Genomic DNA, 20765 nt, shown 5'->3' with positions numbered 1-20765 from the left:
TCTTATGAGGTGACTGACCAATTTTCATGATTTCAGGTTAAAATGAACGGCTACAGCAGGAATTGGAATCCACCCTACTAAAGCCAATTCGTCACAGCTGGTGAATTTCAAAAATGCAAATCGGATGTGAGGACACTTTAGAAGAATGACATGCAACAGAATTCTGTTTTAAACTTGGAGAAATGCCACAGAAATGTATGGAATGCTTCAGATGTTTTGGCCCATCTTGCGTGAATCGAGCATCAGTTTTTGAGTGGCATAAGAGACTCAAGGAAGGTAGGGAGTCTGTGGTTATTGCTTAAGCTCAAAGAAAATCTTAGAGGCTTTCAGTATGAGACAATTGACTGGTTGGTTGGTTGGTTGGTTGTTTTTGTTTTACGGCATATCAACCCTTTTCGGGTTATTTAATGCCAAATCCAAAGATTTTGAAGAAATTTTTAATAGAATATATTTGTTGTTTTCACATCGGTTTCTATTTAACCCATAGTTGGGACCCTAACAGGTACTACCACTCCGGGTCAGAGTGGACCTGGGAGCAATGGTAATTAAAGGGTGGCTCCACACTCCTCAAAGCCCACAAGCTGGGGCCTCACCACTGGATATAGTTTAAGGTCATATCCAGGACCCCCATTGAGGGACTTTTACCCTCTGCAGGGGGGCAGTCGGCATATTCTAATGCCCCACTGACAGGGCCGGAGACAATTGAGGAGATGACGAGGCTGTGACGAGGGTCATTGACATGCTCACACAAGATGGGGCCTTCCAGAAGTAGTTAGAATGGTACAACAGGTGCATTGCATCCGGAGGAGGTTACTTTTAATGGGACTAGAGTTTCATGCGTGTACAATCGAAAAACTGGCCATACGAAAAAAGGTCTGGAAACTTATTAAAGACACCACGTACTTCCCTCATTTTTCATCGCGGAATGACAGAAAACGCACGTGTTGTTTATCGGGCATTTAAAGTTACGTTCTTTATCATCGATGATTCCTCGCAGACATTTATGGTAAATGATTGATTCTTGATAAACGTCCTAAATGATTTATTTCTGACACGTTTTCATAGATGATTAATATCAGATGACTTCGATAAATGATTTATTTGAAATTAATAACATATGATCACTGTAATGATTTCATGGGTTGAAAAATAAAACTTTGATTCTGACGAGCCGCTTTTCATTTGTTATTGTTCAACCATATTATTAACAATAAATTCACATACACCGTTACCATTTAAAAAAAAAAAAAAATACTTGATTTATCTGAAAATATTCTATACCTTAAAAACTAAAGCTTCCTAAAAAATTTTTTAACTCAAAAAGTTAACGAACTACGAAGACGGAAGTGGTACCATTAAAACGAGTGACCCAAATTGACCAGAGAGATTTATGGTGATTGACATGCATTCGTGACCTGAAAGTTTCATCTCTCTTTTTGTAGATATTGACAGTGTGAGACTCTAAGAAAGAAACTCCTATCATGGCCGTGCGTCAGAAGCAGAGATCTGTCATTGAATTGCTGGCAAAAGTGCATTGAGAATGCTGGTGAGTATGTAGAAAAATATATTCTGAAGCAAAGAAAAGGTCGCTCGTTCTAATGGTACTACTTCTCTTCTTTGTAACTCTTCAACATTTTTAGTTAAAAAATAGGAAGCCTTACTTTTAGAATGAACTTATTATAACGTATAATCAAAAATCTAAAACAACTAATGTACTATACACCTATGCATGGATTATTGTAGCCACATCTAGGCTGGTTTATCTACCACTAGTCTCTCACTCTTAGACAGGGTACAGAGTTGGCAGAGATCACAATAATAATAATTATTTAATCATGCCAGCAAGTCAGTGCATATCACAATAATAACCATAATTTATTTATCACCAACCAGTGTTTGGTCAGTTATTACCAGTTAGTGTTAGGTCGGTGCAGATCACGATAATTATAATAAATTAGTTATTACCAACTAGTTTTTGGTCAGTGTAAATCTCAATAATAAGTCAGTTATCGCCAGCCAGTGTTTGGTTGGTGCAGATCACAATAATAATAATACATTTGTTATCGCCAGTCAGTGTTTGTTTGGTGCAGATCACAATAATAATTATAATAACACAATTGTTATCGCCAGTCAGTTTTTGGTTGGTTCAGATCACAATAAAAAGAATAAGTTAGTTATCACCAGCCAGTGTTTGGTCAATGTAGATCACAATACTAATAAGTAAGTTATCGCCAGCAAGTATTTGTTCGGTGCAGATCACAACAACAATAACTTAGTCATTGCTCGCTAGGGGTTAGTGGAGTCCGATCTAAAAATTACTAATAATAATGCGATTCTCTGCAGCCAATATTCTTTTAATTATTTGTATTATTGTTTTTATTATTGTTTTTATTATTGTTTTTATCTTGAATGTTATTCTCACAGCGTTTCGACCAATGTAATTACCAACCTTTTTCAGAGAAGACACTCTTCTTGTTCAGTATTCTCAGACTGGCATTTTTAAAGCCCCTTTTTTTGTAAGCAGTTTACTCTTTGAAAATTGTATTTGAACTTTGAAAAGTAGGGATTAGTTGGTTGTTTTTGTTTTACGGCATATCAACCCTTTTCAGGTTATTTAATGCCGAATCCAGTGATTTTAAAGAAAATGTTTTTAATAGAATATATTTGTTTTTTTCAAGTCAGTTTCTATTTAACCCATAGTTGGGACCCTGACAGGTACCACCACTCCGGGTCAGAGTTGACCTGGGAGCAATGCCAATTAAAGAGTAGCTTCACACTCCCCAAAGCCCACAAGCTGGGGCCTCATCATCGGATATAGTTTAAGGTCATATCCAGGACGAGTTCCTGTAGAACTGCAGTTTATATAGTGCATATCCTTGACGTATTGCATATTTCTTTATGGTACAATTTGTTAAACTGGAGTATCTTTATCTGATCCATCTGTTGTAATGCTAAGGCTTAGTTAAATTAATATCAGGTTATACTTGATTGGTGGCTGAAGTGCGGTGTCTGCTCAGATGCTGCACTTAAATTAAATTGTCCTTAGTCAGTGGAGTGGAAATCCTTCTATACTAAGGCAAATTTATTCTTGCAAATTTCTAAAGTGCTCTGTTTTGGCGGAGCTGAGATTTTTCCACATTAAAACCCACCTCGTGTCACATTTTGTTTTCGTGGGAAAGCAAATAGATATTAGTGAAATGAAGAAAATTTATCACTCTTTTCACCCCCTCTCCCAAAAAAAAAAATAGTTCAAGGTCATATCCAGGACCAGTAAAGTATGGATTAACTACACAAGGAACCAGAGTAATTTTATATATAGGGTGGAGCATAAATACTGTTACAAAATAAAATTCAGATTCATCCCAACAAAATAATTCCTTACAAAATTACAGAAAATGATTGGCAATTAGTGAACAAACAAAAGTGTTGCTCAAAATGTTTCCTTCGAGTTTTTACTACACCTCAAAGTCTTTTGCGGAAATTATCTCAAGCAGCACACATAACATCTAAAGGAATTTTCTCTCATCATTTGCTCAATTCTATCGTAAAAGCTTCAAGATGTTGGCTAAGAATAGAGCAGGCTTCACTCTCCAAGATTGACCACAAAGAATAATCAAGAGTTTTAAGATCTGGTGATGAGGGAGGTTATTCTTCTCTGCCGATCCAAGATATAGAGATGTCTCTACATCACTTGTTGCACCATCATGTTGGAGAGTTCAAACTTCGCCACCGTACACACAATTACCCCATGGGGTCAGTAACCTTCAAGAATGTCATCAGTGTAATCTTTTTTATAAGTCTTGACCCCCTTCAGGGAGAAAAACAGGTTGAAATTTCCTTTTCTCAGAAATGACTGTCCAGACCATCACTGATGCTAAGTTAGTTATCACCAGCCAATGTTTGGTCAATGCCATCTCACATCTATCCGAATGTGCTGAACAGTATGGCAGACTAGACGTAGCAGCAGGACTCAGCGCCAGCACACAAGTCCAAAGAGATCCAGGCTTGATTTCAAAAGGAGTGCTATGAGTTTGCATCCTTCTCTCACTGCCCCTCTCCACCTCCGGCCTGAATCCACTGGATTATTTGCTTTGATCATGCGTCAAGAACATCACAACCAACAACAAAGCCAGCCTGATCGCCGCAATCTGCCAAGTATTCGCCAAGCTCCTGCTGGCACTTGTGGAAAAGCCATGCTCCTGGTTCTGAACCCATATCGAGGTGGTGATTGAAGCTGAATACACGTTAGCTCTATTACATAATCAAGTTACCTGAATTGAGTTTTTGCGATAAAAGTTTTAAAATAAAGCTGTAGTGTTGTTTCATGTAGGACGATCCTTTTATCGTTCCAACCTGTAAGAAGTCTGTGTGTATTGATCAGCATTTCGATATTTTATATCTTCATTTTTGATTTCTGGAAATGTCAAAATGTTCATCGATCTGCATAGACTCCTTACAATGTCTATATAATTTCTTTACATATATATATATATATATATATATATATATATATAACAACTTAATTTACTCACATATATATATATATTATGTACGCCATAATCACTCTGACACTGAAGTTAAGCAAGGTTGATCATGGCTAGTACCAGATGGGTGATCATTCAGGAATTCTAGGCGCTGTATGTGCTTTCCGTTTATCTTGGATTTTGTTTCCAGTCATCCTGTACAGACACTTCGCTTGCCATGAGTATTTAAAAATGGTGTGGTTGGAGATTGTGCAAGTCTTGCCACAAAAATTTCACGCACAGGCACCCTTACAGTGAGTATCAATACTGTCAAGACTAAAGAAAGCCAAATATCTATCTCTCTCTCTCTCTCTCTCTCTCTCTCTATATATATATATATATATATATATATATATATATATATAGTAAGTTATAAAATGTATATGGCGATTAAGCTACACTGAATATTCCGCGTTTCATCCACTCTAGGACTCTCCAGGCTTATGCGCATAAGCCTGAAGAGTCCTAGAGTGGATGAATATTCAGTGTAGCGTAATCGCCATATATATTTTATAACTTACTTTATATATATATATATATATATATATATATATATATATATATATATATATATATATTGTATATATTAGGCAGTATTTTTTCATTTAGACAAATATTATTGAATAGCACGGAGTTATTCTGTTTTACAATTTTCCTTTTTATCTTCTTCAATCTCCGAATAGTCCTTTTTGTGTTCTTCTCGAAATTGTATATGCTGGATCCATAATTACGAGCGCTTTCGACAGAAGTACTTCTATCATCCTCAGGCATATTGTAGAAATAAATGTAGAAATTGTTTTTTAATTTACGTATATATACATTTTTTCCTAGTCACGTGGTAATTTGTTACAAGTTAGGTGGGTGGAGTTTTTTATAATAATAATTCTCCCTTTGACTACCCTGGTACCCCCTAAATGGGGAGCGGCATATATATTATTTTTTTAAAATATAATTATCCACTGACACATGTTTTGTCGTCAACGACTCATCAGAATGGCTTAATCTAGCAAGATTCGAAATCGGCACCTCGTGGTAAGAACCCTAAACCTCTACCACGCAGCTAACCTCGCTGGACTACTAAATGTATCATTTTATGTAGATGTTTTTATTTTTATTAAAATATTGGAATCGTCCCATCACTAATATATATATATATATATATATATATATATATATATATATATATATGTATATATATATATATATATATATATATATATATATATATATATATATATATATATATATATTAGTGTTGGGATGATAAACAGGTTTCGAAATAAAAAAAAAATTATAAAAAAATAAGTAGCTTTGATCAATTTGGGGGAAACCCTTCATATTAGACAATTGCTATTCATTAAGACACTGCCAGAGCTCCTCCTTTTTGGGGGAGCTGGTTTAATATATATATATATATATATATATACATATATTAGTGATGGGACGATTCCAATATTTTTCCCAATTCCAATACAATTGCCGATTCTGTATTAAATTCACGATTCTGATGCAATTATCGATTCCGATTCTTTATAAATCGCTACTTATTTAACTTTAAAATGGTTATTTTGTCTCGCTTCCTGGCAAAACACAACTTTTAATGTGCACATATAATTTTTTCAGACATGAAAACACACTTCTAAGGAAAGAGATTTTAATTTTACTGAAAGTTTAAATCAATAAATATTTATTATTTTATTATTACTACCAACAGTGGAAGATTGTTCTTGAATCAAAATCAAATAAAAAAAAACTAATCAAAGGAATCGTTTTTGGCATCGGAAAATAGGCACAGATTTTTCTGATTCTGATACTCCAATAAGTTCTGATTTTGCTGATTCCGGATTCCGATTAATCGTCCCAACAATAATATGCCATATATTTTTCTTTTTTTTTTTTAAATTCAATTTTCACCCCAAACAAGGTACAGTGCCACTTTGAAGTAGGGGACTACTATCAGGTACATAAGTTGCAGGGGCATTATGAAGGGAGATGAGCAGCAAGATGTCTGTTCACATACACTTGAACTTCTGCATGTCAGTACAGTTGGGAAAGCAGAATCACGGAAGGGAGTTCCAAAGTCTAGCAGTTCTGCAGAAGAAACTATTGGAGTAGAAAGCATTCTTACACCTACGAATCTCTACTGTGAAGGGGGGGGGATTTAGTTGCTTGTCGGGTTTGTCAGAGGTATTCATGTCGAGGGGGTACAAGTGCTTGTAGTTCGTCAGAGTATTCACCATCAAAGTACTCGTAGAACAGGAAGAGGGGTGCAACATTTCGTTGATGGGACAGAGGCTGAAGCCTAGATGACAGTTCAGGATCTATCAGGTTGGCGACTCTCTTTTGAACCCTGTCTAGGAGTGAGAGATAAGTAGCAGATGCACCAGCCCAAATGTGACAACAGTACTCCATACATGGGCGAATGGTGGCCTTATAGAGGTAGGATACTTTCAGGTGTAAGTAGTTTTCTAGCATGGTAAAGAGAGCCCACGTTCTTCTTATATAAATATATACATATATATATATATATATATATATATATATATATACATATATATATATATATATATATATATATTTAAAGGAGATTAGAACAATAGTCTAAAGAGCAGAGTGTATTTTAATGTAATAGTGAAATTACTAGTTTAATTAAAATACAGGAAAGAAAAAATGCTCGTTGTAATTCAGATATATAATAAGCTCGATAGGTAAATATCCTAGAGCTAATTTAATATTTAGTAATGTGATTGATAATTTAAAAATCAAATTATAATTAAATTAAAAATTACATATAGTTTTTTAATAAACAAGGTTTCTTCATCAGCAAATTGTGAAGGGTTTTTATTAAGTTTAAAGACACCATAAATAAACCTAGCATTAAAAGTAAGGCAGATGTATCTGTAAAAAATTAAAATAAAGGTCTGGATTTAAACTTGATAAGAAAATTAATATGGGTTAGAGATAGAAAAGAAATAGAGTAAAATATAAATTTGGTTTAAGTACAATATTATACATACATACATACACAAATATATACATGTATATATATGAAAAAATAGATACATATATACATATACATAGATATACAGATATATACATAAAAATATAGGTACAAATATTTACCTTTTAATTTTTCGCCTTTTGAAATCAGAAACTATGGTTAAAGTACTCATATAGATGTTTGCTATAGCTTTTCAGCTTATGGAATGATAAATTTTCAAAAAGGACGCTCGTGTAATAATTTATTTCCGTTAGCATACTTTTGATTTAAAGACGCCACGGTATATGTAATAATTATTGTCCGTAACTTGATGTCTACCACAATAAAAACACTGTTTTCCGAAACGATCGTACAAATAATTGATTTTGTTGTTGTTCCTTCTTATGAAACGGATTTTTAATTTAATTATAATTTGATTTTTAAATTATCAATCACATTACTAAATATATATATATATATATATATATATATATGATATATATATATATGATATATATATATGATATATATATATGATATATATATATGATATATATATATATATATATATATATATAAATATGATATACGCACGCGTGTGTGTGCAAGTAGGATAAAGGAAGTATAAGTATCAAAAGCATTAGATTAAAAAATAGGTAAAACCCACGTATGTTTCGCACCGTGTCTTTAAAAGTCTTCTCCAATTTCCTGCAAATAATGGTAATTTGCTTCCAAACATTCTCACTAGTCCGACATGTATTCCTGTCGCTTCATTTTAACTGAACCGAAATAGATTCCACAGTGACCAATCATTATTTCTCCTACAAATATTCCCGCCTCCAAGACATTTCCGATGCCCCCCCCCCACCTGCGACCATCACCTCTTCCTCTTCCTTTCTCTTTGCCTCTTCTTCCTCTCTCTTTCTCCTCTCCCTTTTCCATTCATATTCCATCTGTTAAGGAATATGCTTTTTCTATTCTGTTCTGGAGACTGTCTATTATGATTCTGACACTGGCGAATGGCTTCTCTAATTACATAAATATATACAAACAGCCAGTGTTAAACGAAACTGTCTCCTCATAACGCGAAAGTTGAAGAGAAATGACGTTATTTCCGGTAAAATAACTCGGCAGTCTTCAATGTATACTAAAAATACTTTGTTTTTAAATATATCAACTGCTTTGTGTTCTTCTTATCAATACATATTTTTTTTTTACACAAGCATCACCATATTATCAAGGCCAAGAGGCCACTCAAGGATAAGGGTTAAAGAGTGTACAGTAGAAATTGGAAAATATAGTAATCATTAGTAATGAAAATTCGGCAAATTTGTTAACTCATATGGAACGGCTCATCAAGAACTTATTTACGTTAGACTTGAAGACAACCATATTGTACTCAGCCAGAAAGCAGGAAAACGGAAGACAATTCCACAGGCGTGCAGTTCTAAGAAAGAAGCTTTGTTCATGGAATCTACGTTTAGGTTTAGACAGAGATAAAGAGTGGGGGGAATTATTGATAGTGTTTTCAGCTAGACGAGTGTTTCTTGTGAAAGTTTGGCGAGGGGGGACCATAGACTGAAGCTCAGTCGAACACTTTCCGTGAAAATAACGATACATCAGAGACAAACTCGCAACATCTCTTCTGTGAGATAGAGGTTGCAGGGAAGAGAAAAGGACATCTAATATGAGGCTACGAAGTCTATTTTGAACTCTATCAAGGCAGGACAAGTCCTTTCTAGCAGCTCCTGCCCAGATGTGGCAACAGTATTCCATCCTTGGACATACCTGACTCTTATATAGATAGAGAATTGCATCAGCAGTGAGATATCTACTGGAGCGATAGAAAGATCCCACCATTTTTACAGTGACCTTGGCAACAGATTTGATGTACGTGTTCCATTTAAAATCAGGAGTAATTGTCAAGCCTAGAAGCTTGTCAAAACTTGAGACCTCCTCAAGACGAGAGCCATTCATTTCAATTGATGCCAGATGTGGATCAGGATGTTGATGATGTAAAGAGAGAAGCTTGGTTTTAGATGCATTAAAAGTAACCAGCCACTCCTTCCCCCATTGTACCATGTGCTCAAGATCAGAGGAGAGAGAATCAGAGAGAACTTGGTCGTTTACTGTCTTAGATGTGCTACCACAAATGGTAGTGTCATCAGCATAAATGTCTACAAATGATGTATGGATGTGATTTGGAAGATCCTTAATGTAGATCAGGAAAAGAGTTGGGCCCAGGATGGACTCCTGAGGGACACCAGCATTAATACTGTGAGCTTCTGATTTTTGCCCCTCAACTACTGCTCTTATGAATCTATCAGAAAGAAATGATTTAATAATTGAGAAGACATTTCCAGCTACACCATAGCTAGAGATCTTGTGAAGTAAACCTTTATGCCATATCCTATCAAAGGCTTTAGATATGTCAAGAGCAATTGCCTTAGAAAGGTTGCCTCCGTCGAGAGATTTGCTAATCCTTTGAGATATAACTGTAAGCACATCTGCTGTAGATCTCGCAGAGCAGAAACCATATTATGTGTCACTAAGAAGTTATTTTTGTTGAAACGGTTGATTACTTCTGTATTTAACACAGATTCCAGCAACTTACTCATGACACACAGGAGACTTATTGGCCTGTACTGAGAGGGGGATAAGCGATCACCTGAATTCTTAAATACAGAGCATACTGATGAGATTTTCCAGGGTGATGGGAAGCTATTCTTCTTAAAACAACGTTTAAACAGTTTTGTTTTTCTACCTTACTCGCATTTCAGCCCGGCGTTGCCCGGGTGTTTGGAGGTGTATGTTGAGCAAAAAACAAAAGCGGTCAATTTTTTAAACTTTGACCTCTATTATGACATCTTAACATTTATTGTTTGGAGCTCAAATCAAGTTATTAATTTAGATCCATGCCCAAGTAACCTATATCTAAAACTTCAAGTGTTTCGACCCACAATTGGCGGAGGAGTTTGGTAGAGTTCTCAAAGATCAAATCGTTGAACTTTGACCCCTTAAAAGCAAAATTTCTGACCGAAAACGGATCACAAATATTTTTCCAAATCTCAGTCCCCTGTATATCAAATGTCGAGTCTGTAGACTGAAAATTGACAGAGTTATTGCGTAGGGAAATGTACGCAGACAGACACACAGATAGACACAGAGACACGTTCACTTTTATATATATATATATATATATATATATATATATATATAGATAGATAGATAGATAGATAGATAGATAGATAAAAATATATACGTATACATAAATATATATGGAAACAATCTTTTGTTTACTGTAAAGATTTTACGCAAATATTATGCAAGTATAAATCATGTAGAATATTTGCATGAATATAATTACACATAATAGTTAACTAAAGATGATCATCACATAAGAAAACCGAAAATAACTAATAAGCAATTTATTAAAATGAATGTTTGAAAGAATATGCAAATTAGCTAGATCTTTTGCTAGTGAATGCATTTCCACGATCCATATTTTTTTTTTTTTTTTCATACGGTGGTCACCACTTATCAAGCCCGGAAGCCACTCAGGGATAAGGGTTATTGCAAGTACAGTACGTTAGTGTGGAGATTTGATGAAGTGTTTACTTAAGGGGGCGGTTTATTAGGAATTTGTTAATGTTGGACTTGAAGACATCCAAGTTGTAGTCAGGTGGGAAGCAGGCAGATGGAACAGAGTTCCACAGGCGTGCAGTTCTAAGAAAGAAGCCTTGTTCATGGAGTCTACGTTTTGATTTAGGCACAGATAAAGAGTGGGAGAAATTTTTCACAGTGGATTCAGCTAGACGGGTGTTTTTCGTGGCAACACACTTGATGTACGTGTTCCATTTCAGATCAGGAGTAAAGGTCAAACCCAGAAGCTTGTCAAAACACGGGGCCTCTCCCAGACGAGAGCCATCCATCCCAATTGATGCCAGATGGGAATCAGAGAGGTGATGATGTAAGGATAGGAGTTTGGTTTTAGATGCATTAAAGGTAACCAGCCACGTCTTCCCCCACTGAACCACGCGCTCGAGATCAGAGGAGAGAGAATCAGAGAGAACTTTGTCATTTACAGCCTTTGATGTGTTGCCGTAGATGGTCGTGTAATCAGCATAGATGTCAATGAATGATTTAAGTATGTGTTTAGGGAGGTCATTGATGTAGATCAGGAAGAGAGTTGGGTCCAGGATTGACCCTTGAGGGACTCCAGCATTAATACTGCAGGCCTCTGATGTTTGTCAATCGACCACTACTCTTATGAGCCTATCAGAGAAAAATGATTTAATGATTGAGAAAACATTTCCAGTGATACCGTATCTTGAAATCTTGTGAAGTAGCCCCTTATACCATACCTTGTCAAAGGCCTTTGATATGTCAAGAGCAATTGCCCTAGAAAGGAAGCCTTTGTCAAGAGATTCACTAATCCTGTGATTAGTGAATGACATAAGATATATAAGAAAATTGTATTCCCTTTTTAAATAAATAGAAAAGAGGGGGTTTAATATGAATATCAATACACATAAAAGAAAAACGAATTTTTAGGAGTATGAATAAATAAATAAATAAATAGATAGATATTGATTGTTTTTGGTGATTTGGGGATATCTTACTATTTGACACTTGACGATTACGTAGGTACTATTTTTTTTATTATTTGAAAATCAGTATTTCTGTCGGTGTTATAGTGTAGAACTACTTTGAACCAGTTTCTGCTGGACGTAATAGTAAGCATCATTTAAGAGAGATGACGTCATTTCCGGTAACATTATTAGTCAGCGTTTTTTTTTTTTTTTTTTTTTTCAAATCTACATGAAATACATTGAATTCTGTTAAAATTACGTAGTAATTACATTGGAAATAAGGGAGAAAAAAAAGGTACCTCCCCATTGCAAAAAAAAAAAAAAAAAAAAAAAAAAAAAAAACAGCCCAGTTCACCCAGACAGAAAAAAATCTTTTTGCCCAAAATTCATTCTATAGTAAAAACACAAAAATAAAGAAGAACTGTACAATGCACATCCCCCCGTGACGAAACGAAAACATTATTTGGTGCTTGGTGAGACAGTAACAAAGCAGTTCACTCTTATGGTAACATAGCGTGTAGAGTGTGCATGTGAGAAAATCAGCAGCAGACGCAGGATAGTTGACTAGCAAAAATATAAGCAGCAGCAGCCATCTTAGCACATATGTAAATTAAGTAAGTGTGCACGCGTTTCGCCACTGGAAGAATAATCGAAAAAAGAAAAAGGAAAAAGAACAGCACGTGGTCGAGAGGAGAAGCAAAATGTCTTCTGGGGAAGATGGACGTGCAGAATCGAGGGCCAGCATCAGGAGGCGGGGATAGAGACTTTTAAAAAGCAAATTTGATATGGCAGAGGTTGTAAAACACATGTGTGTGCGAAAAGACTTTTGAGAAATAATGAAATTCGTTATTGTTGAAGAACCACGAATAAATGCATTTTTATTTGCACTTTAAAAAAAAAAAGGCTGAGTCAGTTTTTTTTTTGGTTTCTTTCTTTGCGAGGAAGTACAAGACAGCGTGTGGGTCCAAGGGGGTTGAAATGTAACGACACGGTTCACAGTGTAACGACCCGGTTACAAAGAATTCAACCTAAAAAAAAAAGAAATACAGAAAAATCTCCGTGATCTATGTAACCGTCAAGGAATAAAAAAAATATCATATTCCAAAAATCGTGTAAATTGATCAAGTAGTTTTATTTTTAAATGAGAAAGTCAAACTTATTTATATCCAAGAAGTGACTGTCTCGTCCATCATTTGAAAAATCAAGAAAGAAAATGAGATAACTCAACAATAATTCATACTAGATTTATGTTGTACCTATTTACAATGCCTCCCCACGGGGCAGAGTTAGACACCAGGGTCGTTTTTTAACGCGGAAAAAGGGTACAAAAATAAAAATTGTCTCAGTCGTGAAGGATTTCTTCTCCATTGAAAGAGAACGAGAAATGGAAGTGCCGCATCTGAAAAACAGATACTACACTTTGATATTGGCCAAAAAGCCAAGTATTATATTGTAAAGCGCACGATTTTTTATTGTTTTTTTTTTTTACTTTTTTCCCATTTATCGCTTAAAAATTACTTTTTCACGATTAATTGCTTAAAATGACTTATCCAAGAATTGTCAATCACTTTCATTTAATCAGTCACCACAATACCACATTTACTCTATGGATTATACTACTAAAAATATCTCCAATCGTTTAAAATCAAAAGACGTAAAAACAATGTTCCTATTTACAATGCCTCCCCACGGGACAGAGTTAGACACCAGGGTCGTTTTTTAACGCGGAGAAAAGGAACAAAAATAAAAATTGTCCCAGTCGTGAAGGATTTCTCCTCCACTAACAGAGAACAGGAAATTTAAGTGCAGAATCTGAAGGACATATACTACACTTTGATCTTGTCCCGAAGGCCAAGTAAAAACAATGTTGTCTACTCAACAGTCATGTCGCAATTAGTAACACATTACTAAATTTTTATATAAAACATTTACTTTCACGATTTCACGATCTAGTAACAGCCATAATTTTTTTTGAAGGGAAATGTAACAAGATATACTGCAGTTACCTCCCCTGTTTATTCCATTAATTATTTAAGTACTAGAAGATCTACCCGACGTTTCCCGGTATTAAACGTAAGGTCAACTTCCTTTTAAAAAATCAAGTAAAAAAACGAAAGAAACTGACACATGTGTATGCAAGTATTATGGATTTGTTTTTCTAAACAGTTCACTTCTTGTAAGTAAAATAAATGCTTGGGCTGGGGTCGGAACCAAAACCTAAAAATAATGAGTCAAGTACGATAACCATTAGCCCAGCTTGCCACGTTATAAAACTGTTTTCAAATCTAGTGAAACAGTTTGACAAACAGATAACACTCCGATGACACACCAAATACCAATTTTTTTTTTTTTTTTTAATTTAACCTGTTAGCACTCCATTATGTCAGCTTGGCAGACTCTTTAAAAAGTGTTTTCAAACTTGCTTATTCTTAACGTAAGGAATCTGTCATGTGAACCATTCACGCATGCGTATTCGTGAAACAGTTGACAAGCAGACAAAAACCCGATGACCCCCTCCCTCAAGTACCAATTTCTTTTAAAACTGTGAACGCTTAGCAGCCCTTTTATCTGGATGAAAATCGATTAAAAAGTTTTCCACATGTCCAAATACCCTATACATCAACTAAAAGTCTGCAGATCAAAAATTTGCAGAATATATAGGTTGAAAAGTGTTCTCACACACTCATTTTCACTTTTCTAGATATATCGATGCCTCCGGTCAGTCTATTCCCCCTAACATATAATATTCAATTTAGGATTGATTTTATAACACTACATATGATGACTATGATGCCTCCCTCCAGTCTCGAAAGACAAAGGATACCACCTGTAGGGGCAGCTACGCGTGTAATTGTGAAGCAAGGGTTGCGCAATTGATAACCACACCTCTGCTGAATCGGCACTGTTTGGGTCCAGTGGTAAAGAGAAGTCCAGGACGACTGGAAACAATGCCGAGATAAGCGGAGAGCACATACAGCACCTGGAAGTCCCAAATGGTCACCCATTTAGTACTGACCAGGTTCAACATTGCTTAACTTCGCTGATCCAGCGGAAAACGGTGTGTCAACGTATTTATGCCGTATGTTAATGATAGATATAATAGAATAGATAATGTGCAATTTTCCTTGAAAACTATTTTCATTAATGATTAATTTTATAGCTCATTTTCGTAATTTTTGAATATTTTACTAATTTCGACACACGACAATTACGTAGATAGCATCAGTTTTAATTGAAATTCAATATTTCAATTTTTCATTTGTCCTTCTAATTTTCATTATTTATTTATTTTTTATTTTTTTACCTGTAATATACCCCCAATAAAAAAAACACAGTGCACTTTGATCTAAGATATAACTATTTAGAACCAAATTTACAGGGGTACTATGTAGGGTGCTGAGCAGCGAGATCTCTGCTCACATTACACTTCAACTTCTGCATGCCTCTACAGTCAGGGAAACAAGAACCCGGGAGAGAATTCCAAAGTCTGGCAGTTTAAGGGAATAAACTAAGGATTTCCGTCATCTAAGGATCTCTACAGTGTAGGGGTAGGTGTGTCAGAAATTGACCTTACGAATGCGTGAAAAAATATTGAATAATTCGACCCCCTGCCTTTCCAAGCTTATACCTACTCGAAAAATGTAATTCAACCTCTATTTTTCTTTTTTTCAATTGAAGGAACAAGGACCAAGGTTTCATTAAAAAAAAAACAAAAACAAAAAAAAAACATGGTTTTAAACAAAAAAAGGTTTTAAACTTCGGACTTTACAGGTAAATTTCTTAAAAGCAACTCTTTTTTTGTTTTAAATTTGAATATATTATTTATTGATCTTTCATCTTCAAATTGTGATTTATAAAAATTTGGTGAGTAAATTAATTATTTTCTTTTTAATAGATATTTCAAAATGGGGGGGGGGGGCGTGAATTTAAAAAAAAGTTTGTCTAAAATATTATATTCGGTCTATTGGAAAGAGCGTAAAATGTCACATTGACCCTGAAAATATCGTAAAAATTGAATCAATAGAAAAATTTTGATAGATTTTTTTAAAGTTTAAAAATTGAAAAATACTTAACTCGTAAAATTCAATTGATTTCATTACTGTTTAAAAATATATATATATTTCTATTACTTTTTATACAACTTTAAGGAAAATAAACAACCCACTTTTAAAAGACAACTTACGAGGTGTTTTTTTTTAAATATTTTATTCGCAGTTTCGTGTTAGGAGTGTCAAAAATTCCCCAAAAATTATGATACACCTAGTTTAGGGGTGCGATTTTGCTGCTTGTCCGGTTAGTTGGTGGTATTTACATCGGAAGTAACAAAAAATACAATTGCGAATTACTTAGGATCTCCATCCAATCATGGCTGACGGAACAAGAGCATGCTACCCTCGTGAAGTAAATAAATGGTTCCGTTTGAAATCCGTCTAAGTTCCTGAGTTGGATGAGATACACCTGAAGAAGATCGCAGGTTACATCAACCTAAACGTCGTGAAAATGACACTCAAGATGAAAACACTAGCCGATGAATGCAAATAATACGAAAAACATACAGCTTAAATGCGGTTAAAGTGTGTGTTTTACGACATGCCGTTAGTCGGGTGGTTGCTTAGTAACGCTGTCCCCAGAGACTGTAAACAAGTTTTGTCGTTTATTTTAGAACAGAAAGAAAATTACACACACACATATAGAGAGAGAGAGAAATTTATAAATAATAATAATAACAAAGAAAAGCAAATAAGCGGCCCATTTTTTTTTCACTATTTTATAATTGAAATTACCGACTTGGGACATAACAGGTATCGTTATACTTTTTATATCTATACATTTTTTAAAAACTTTTTTGTATTGTTTTTTTTTTTTTTTTCGATTTAAAACTACAAAACTCGCGTACAACATTCTAACACGATCGTCATTTACATGTTCTTATATTAGTTGTCTACAAAACTTAAAGTGTATTCATCATGGATTTATTTTAAAAAAATATTTATACAGTTTACGGACCGTGCTGAAAGAATTACATTATGAGGTACTTGCTTGGCCTTCGGGACAAGATCAAAGTGTAGTATCTGTTCTTCAGATGCTGTACTTCTATTTCTTGTTCTCTTTCGGTGGAGGAGAAATCCTTCACGACTGAGACAATTTTTATTTTTGTACCTTTTCTCCACGTTAAAAAACGACCCTGGTGTCTAACTCTGTCCCGTGGGGAGGCATAGTAAATAGGTACATTATGAGGTACTTATTAAGAACAACACTTTTTTTAATACTTAAAAATGACGTACTCCTCACATGTCATATTCCAAAAAATCATATAAATTGATCCAGTCGATAACGCCACCGTTCAGTCTCAAGAGACAATGGATACCTCATGCGCGAGTTATTATGAGGCAAAGGTCGCGCAATGTCCAACTACACCTCCATTAAATCAGCACTGCTTAGTCCAGTGGCAAGGGGAAGTGCTAAACAACTGGAAACAATGCCGAGATAAGCGGAGAGCACATACATTACCTGGAATTCCCAAACAGTCACCCATTTTAGTACTGACCAGACTCAACATTGCTTAACTTCGGTGATCTAACGGGAACCGGTGTGTCAATGTGATTACTTGATCCAGTAGTTTTTTTGTTTTTTTTAAGAAAATAAAAATGTAAGATTGTTAACAATTTTGATTCTTAATATATACATTAGCAGGCTGGTTTTGATCTCGATAGTTCGAATTGAGTTGTCTTCCTCTTATTTATTCAACATGGCCGATCACAATTCTATGTCTAGGTTCGTCATAAAATTTGCTTTTCTTGGTTAATAAAGAAAATAAACTATTTAATCAGTTTATGTGATTTTTGAAATATGACATCTTCGTTCCCTTAAGAGTACGTACTACGTACATATCATAGAGATTGTTCTGTATTTTTTTTTTCATTTTTATATTACGTGTACTTCTAAATAAACACCCGTTATTATTTAGAAACCCATTTTTAACATGAGGAGGAAAGAGCGTATTTAACTAATTTGTACTTTCACCTAACAATTTACTAAACAAAAATATTGTAAAAGTCGAATTTAACTTGAAAATCCTATCTAAAAAAAAAAAAATAGTGTGGTCCGTATTCCGAATCAGCACTAAAAATGTAAAAAGGCATATAATATTCATTCAGTAAACACACACGTATACAAGTACACATAATTACATACACAAACACAAACACACACAAGTACACACAATTGTACACAGAAACACACACACACAAGTACATGTATATAAACGCACAGAAGAAGATATAAATATTCACACGCACAGATGCACACATATGAACACACATACATAGACAAATGTAAACGCACGTATAAACAATCTGGTGTATACACATACACATACACATAATCACATACATAAAACATACATATGCGAACACATAAACGCATACAGGTATACACACTTATACACAGAAACACACAAATGCACATATATAAACATACAGGAATACACAAAAACCATGTATAATCACACGCATAAAACACACGCATGTACACATATACACATACAGATACACAAATACATGTACACACACTGGCATACCCACACAAAATACACAAACACATACACACAGATACACACATATACACACCCACTTCAATATCTACATATCGCACAGGAACAACCAGGTTAAAAAAAAAAAAGAACGGATTTCTAAAACTACATGCTGGATATACCCAGTGAAACAAGTGCAGGAGAGATACAAGCAATTGCACAAAGGGACGGTTAGAATCTTGAAAAAATATCTCTCGGTTTGAATGTCTGGAATAGTCGATAAATAACAGGTATCTGATTGGATGATCCATACCCAGCGAAAAGAAAAAATAAGAAAAGTGAAACACGCACACACACACGCGCATGTGCACACACGCACACACACAAACACACGCACATATATAAACACACAAAAACGTACACATAACCAAGCATCTAAAACACATGCATGCACATGTATATGCATACGGGTACACATATACGGGTACACATATGCAGGTACACATATGTAGGTACACAAATACAGATACACATATGCAGGTGCACATATGCAGGTACACATAGGTACTCATATACAGATATACATATACAGGTACACATATGCAGGTACACATATGCAGCTATACATATGCAGGTACACATAAACAGGTACACATATGCAGGTACACATAAACAGGTACACATATGCAGGTACACATAAACTGGTACATATATGCAGCTACACATATACAGGTACATATATACAGGTACACATATGCAGGTATACATGTACATGTATACATATGCATGTATACATAAACAGGTACACATATGCAGGTACACATAAACAGGTACACATATGCATGTATACATAAACAGGTACATATTTGCAGGTACACATATGCAGCTATGCATATGCAGGTACACATAAACTGGTACATATATGCATGTATACATAAACAGGTACACATTTGCAGGTACACATATGCAGCTATGCATATGCAGGTACACATAAACTGGTACACATATGCATGTATACATAAACAGGTACACATTTGCAGGTACACATATGCAGCTATGCATATGCAGGTACACATAAACTGGTACATATATGCAGCTACACATATACAGGTACACATATGCAGGTATACATGTACATGTATACATATGCAAGTACACACATACAGGTACATATATACAGGTACATATATACAGGTACACATATACAGGTACACGTATGCAGGTATACATATACAGGTATACACATTGGCATAATGCCTACCAGAGAGAACTGGAATTCCTATTAGACACTATCCGCAATTGTCTAGTCTCTCTATACAGGGGTTTGTCAGAACAACCTGGAATGAGGATACTTTTCCCAAGAAGTATACCCTGACTAAATATTAAAAATAACATAGAATTCGCGTCCCAAATGAGATATCCTCGGTATGGCTAACCCACGCTGGCTTTTACAAGAAATGGTGCACCTTCTCACTGTGATGTTGCCTATGATAACAGCACTAAGCTGGATTTTCCACCAAACTAGATTCAATTTTCAGTGCGATTGACACACACAAAAGACAGTTTCTAATTACTTAGGAATTCTAACAAGTCATGGCTGATGGAACGAGAGCATGCTACCCCCGTGGATTAAATAAAGGGTTCTGCTCAAAATTCCATGGAGATTCTCAAGTTTGACAAAAAGGACGTTGGATGTTACATCGACCGAAACGTTGTAAAGCTAAAAGATGAGAAATCCAAATAAACTGGAACTTTTATGTCAAACTCGTGTGCCCACATTGCACAACGGATAAAGGTGTTAAGTGGCAATCATTTCTAAGTGACAGCCTTCTATAGGTGTTATTTACTTCCATCCTATCGCAGGAAGATGTGACACAAGGACAGAAGGTGGGGGAGAGTCAAGCAAGCACCCCTTAGGGAGAGGCATGTTGTCTTATTAAACAATTGCCTGGGTAGCCCTATCAGCATTTTCCTATAAGGGCACCCCAGGCAGTAAGCAATAAACTTATTTCATCTAAAAGAATGGCACCTGGGAGGATGTGTACTGGAAGAAAACACAACACATGTTTTTTTGTTTTTTTTTTAAATTTTTTAAATTTAAAATTTTCTTTTTAATTTTAAAAAATTTTTTTTAAATT

At 35.0% G+C, this 20765-nt stretch overlaps 1 protein-coding gene across 1 annotated transcript in view; it reads left to right on the top strand.

Annotated features, from left to right (window-relative positions):
* The first annotated feature begins 16737 nt into the window (after positions 1-16737).
* LOC145265676 (sperm-tail PG-rich repeat-containing protein 2-like) overlaps positions 16738-20765 on the top strand; it is a 1924518-nt gene continuing 1920490 nt past the window's right edge. The window contains exon 1 of the mRNA XM_080121737.1: positions 16738-16897. The gene's annotated coding sequence lies outside the window, so the exon portion shown is untranslated. The remainder of the gene's footprint in view (positions 16898-20765) is intronic.

This window comes from Euprymna scolopes, chromosome 40, assembly GCF_053919585.1.
Source record: "Euprymna scolopes isolate OS-2025 chromosome 40, ASM5391958v1, whole genome shotgun sequence".
NCBI classification, from domain to species: domain Eukaryota; kingdom Metazoa; phylum Mollusca; class Cephalopoda; order Sepiida; family Sepiolidae; genus Euprymna; species Euprymna scolopes.
The sequence above is the reverse complement of the archived record's forward strand: the minus strand, read 5'-3'. Positions and strand labels throughout refer to the sequence as shown.